The sequence below is a fragment of the Helianthus annuus genome, chromosome 12, assembly GCF_002127325.2.
Source record: "Helianthus annuus cultivar XRQ/B chromosome 12, HanXRQr2.0-SUNRISE, whole genome shotgun sequence".
NCBI classification, from domain to species: Eukaryota; Viridiplantae; Streptophyta; class Magnoliopsida; order Asterales; family Asteraceae; genus Helianthus; species Helianthus annuus.
Genome location: NC_035444.2, coordinates 23,961,158 through 23,965,904, shown reverse-complemented (window position 1 = coordinate 23,965,904; position 4,747 = coordinate 23,961,158).

Sequence of the window (4,747 nt, the reverse complement as noted above, 5' to 3'; positions counted from 1 at the left end):
ACTTGTTCCAGTAGATCTCGAGGACGAGCTCTAAAACAAGGTGGGGAGGATATAACAACCCTCGGTAAAACTGACACCCTCATAATATTTCTGACACCCTAATATATCTTTAAATATATCAATATGTCTTTATATGCACCCCGTATGTGAAAACCGAGCCCAAATTAGAATATAATATATAAAATAAATTAAAAACAATAATTATTAAGCTGAGGCGGGCCGCGTAAGGCCTCACCTCAACTTAACGCGGGTCGTGTAAGGGTGTAACCAGACTTCGCTAATAATCCTAAGTTCATGCGGGCCGCGTATAACTTCGTTTAAGTTCATGCGGGCCGCGAGCGACCTGGAATGTGGCACAGCCCGGTGATGACACGTGTCAGCATCGTGTCGAACCTAGTAGATGACCGGACCAAGCTATACGTTGACCGCATGTTGACGCGGGCCGCGTAAGGTTTAGCCTTACTTCACGCGGCCGCGAGAAAGTGCGATTTCAGCCCTATAAATAGAAGGCAACGGCCTTCAGTCCGTCTCGCTCAACTTCTTTCTTTCTTAAATTTCTGTAGTGGCGTTACTATACCCGGGCATTATACCCCCTAAAATAGCGAGGTTCTGCTACGATGTAAGTATTATAACCCCTAGAGACGTATTAGATATGCTGCCCGATTGATCTAGGGTTCCGTAACGGCTGTCGTGGTTCTGCCCGACGTAGTCGTTGGAATGCCGTCTCGGGGAGGGTATTAGTAATGTTAAAATGGGTTATTATACTAACACACGTGCATTTGTGTAAATTATAGATATTCACCAGGAAACCCTAAAGAATAACCTAAAACAGCAATGTGAGTAATCTCCTTTTTGTAAACTGTTTTTACAAAACCTTACATACTTTTCCATGTGAATGACAGTTATTGAGTATTTGTAAGAATACAATTATCGTGGGTATGTTGGGGTTTTGTATACAAAATTGGTTACAACCTGGTTAAGGAGTAACATTTCCACAAGTCGGGTGTCGACAGTACCAACGGGTGATAATTGATATAACTTGGAAACAAATGTAATTGCGGGATCGCCCTCAATACTGTTCACTGTGAATTTTATTTAAACTTGATTAAACTGGGATTCACTCACCAGTATTTCCCACTGACAAAAATGTTTTTAAAACGCGTTTCAGGTAACAAAATGTGAAAGCCAAATAGAAGCCAGCTGGACAGCATTGGAGGCTTGGAAAAGTGGCAATAAAGTTACCTAATAATAAAATGGTTGTTTTTATTCAATAAATAGGATTTATTCCTATGAAACGTGTGTATTGAAAACTTGGGTTTTTACCCATATGTTTAATGTTATAAAACATGGTGGTTTACTCTGATTAAATATTTCCTAACTACGGTTCTGATGAAAATTTCCGCTGCCAAATTGGATAAATAAATGTGATACCACCGAAACTGGCTCACGGCCGCCCGTTCCCGGGAACTAGGGACCGGGGGTTGTGACATTACCTAATATATAATTATTGATTAAAAGTAATGCAATGATTAATTAGCAAGGAATGATTTGCAACCTCGTTATACTTTCAAAAAATGTAATTTATAATTCTTTTGTGTTTCGTATCTTCTCTCAATTTGAAATTCAACCTTATTATCTAGGTATCTGTGTGTGGTTTAAGATGTTTCAACCTCATTATACTTAGGGTTAGTTTTGAGAAAGATGTGGACAAGGCAGAGTCAATGTTGGAGATACAACATCAACATGCTGCTGATAATATTTAAGCCATATACGATGACATGGGTGTATTATTTTTAAAGGTTAGCACTATAAATTTTTTTTTTTGCACGTATACATCATCACAAGCACTTTTGCTTACTTAGAACAAATATTACCATGGATTTTGTTATCATAGATTTGTCGGTGCATCAAAATTCTTTTTTGTTTGTAGAAGGAAAAGCAACATCCCGGGTGTATCTAAGTCTCTTAGCCTATCCATGTGAGTTCACGTTACATATTGCCTATTTCATTATATTCAAGAATTAAAACCTATTAATGTGAAAATTTGGGATTTCATCTTTTGTATCAGGGTGAATCACCTCAAGTCATGTATCCCGAGTTGTTTTATGTGCAGCCTCCCTACCCCCTCTCTCTGATTTTGTGATATATATTATTTTAATGTTTTTACATCATTGTTCCAACCTAAATTGATGGTTCTTTGTTTAAAGTTGAATTGAAGATAACCTCTTTCTTTTTTCATTTAATAAGGAGAACTAATTCATTTTCAAGTCTTCAAGTCGAATATCATTAGCCCACTATAAATGCATAGAGGTGGAAGTCTTGACCCAAGTGGTTAATTTGAGTTTTCTATTTCTCACCAATGGGTTGAACGGGTAATCTCATAAAAATAGTAAAAAACTGGGTTGTATTTCTTTGTTCTCTGATGCCTAACTCATGAAAATGTTATTTTATAGGAATTTCTAACCACGAACTGGGATGGCAAAAGTTGTATACCTAACATTACAATTCGGCTTACTAATATCACTGTCCATAATAGCTTTCTTATTTTCTCCGGACCCAAAACTAAAAATAATCAATCGCCATCTTCTTCGAATCTGATTATCATCTTCGTCTCCAAGGTATGAATTTGTCTATTAATCCATTTTTTTCTTTATTTTGTTAAGTTTTATCGGTAATCGTTTGTTTGTTGTATCTCGCAGCCATTCATCTAGCCGTCGCTAGCTTCCACGTATTTTTGTGGATTTCTACCAAGAAACTTGAATTTGATGTTGTTACAGCCTCTTTAATTCTTGCTAAAATGTCACATTTTGAGTGACGTGTCTCATTGTCAAGTTATATAAGGACATATATATGCTTAAATATGACACCCGAAGTGTCATACTCCCTGAATCTCATTATCAAGTTATAAAAGGTCTCATTGAGTGTCATAAAGTTTAATATTATACACACCGCTTTCAGATCTCATAAGGTACGTGTTCTTAAATCAGTATACATTTTCTGTATATTAGTTACTATGAAACGCGTGTTTACTATAGTTGTTATTTATATGTCTTACTTTTAAATGTTGTCATTTTTAGCGTTTTTTAACGATAATACCATTTTGTTGTTTATTACTTGGTGAACTAATAACGACTGTCGAATAAACAAAGCTAAAGTGTTTTACTTAACATCTCTTCATACTTTCGTTATATGATAGATTATTTTACAAGAAGATATACTTTGCATTTTAAAAATGTCACAGATACGTAAAAGTACGTCCGTATTGGTTAAGAATCTTCGTACACATAATATTAATGGTCAAACAAGGTTTGTGAATCCATTTTTGATGTTATTGAATACCTTTATTTTCAATGTATTTTTTATGTATGTTACTAATAGTTTTTTTGTTCATATATTTTGTTTATGATAGGTACGGTGTTGTTGGATGACATGATATAATTGAAGCGGAACATATTTTGTTAGGGGATGATTGTTTTTTCAATTGGTCTAAAACGAATTCGAGGTTATTGGTTACGAAACTCCAGCAAGTAGAAGTATTAGAGTAATAGGCTTTCAATTTATATGTCAAACCAGAAAAAACGTATTTCTTTCATTTATTTATCTTTTTGGTTTTGTTTCATATATAGTTCGATGCTTCGTTTTATTTTAATATTCAACCTCAGATTTCCATAATAAGTTCACGTGTATAGCTTCTTTATGATCAGTAACTTAATTTCTTTCTAAAAGTAAGAAACATATCATTTTTCAACACCACGAAATTCGCGGGTATTAGCACTAGTTCCCTAATAATCATAATACACCCTAAACTACATAATTTTCACAAAAAAAGCATATAACAACTTGTAATTTATAATTAAAGAATATAATTCACGTATTTGTCATGAAACGCATAAGTTTCGTATAAACCGTCCGTTTATAATTATTATTCGTGTTAGTCACCAACGTTCAAGAGTTATCATGTGTGTGCTTCGATAATTCCCCGAATTACCAAGGTAGACTCGTTCAACTAACCCTAGTTAAATGTAGTGCTATGGATGTATGTCTAAGTTAACTGTGGCTAGGTTAAAGAAGTAGTAACCTGAAATTACGGGTTGTCACATTTAGGCCATCCCCTAGTGATATCTCTTCTTCGTCTTTAAAAACACATTCAGATTCTGTTTTGTCCAAAATAGCAAGAGTCCTACCACCTTTGACCGGTTTTTAAATAGATTGCTATCTAATGGCATAAATAGCTCCTCAAAGTATCAAGATATATATATATATATATATATATATATATATATATATATATATATATATAGGGAGCCGCTAAAATGAAAACCACCCCGAGTTGTAAGAACCGTGAGAACCACTCTCCACCAATCATATTCAGCCAACAAAAGGGCTAATTTGGTCATTTACTCTATATGTCAATTCTCTCTCTCTCTCTGTCACATTTATTATAACCAGCTTTTTAATCCTCTCACCTCTCTCATCTAATAAAACCCACAGATCTCTTTCTCTCTCTAACTTAAGCAAAACTCTCTGATCATCATCTTCATCGGTGAGAGACACCCACACCGGCGCTCCCCATTTCTCCGGCGACATGAAACACACCCTGAAACCCTTGATCAAACACTCATGGGAGGAGCCGGAGCCTCAACGGCCTCCTTCTTGCTTCCAAGACAACATCAAACACCCCTGAAACCCTTGATTTTTCCGGCAATGGTGCGCGGCTGAGGCTCGAGGGGGTTTTCCGGCATGATGC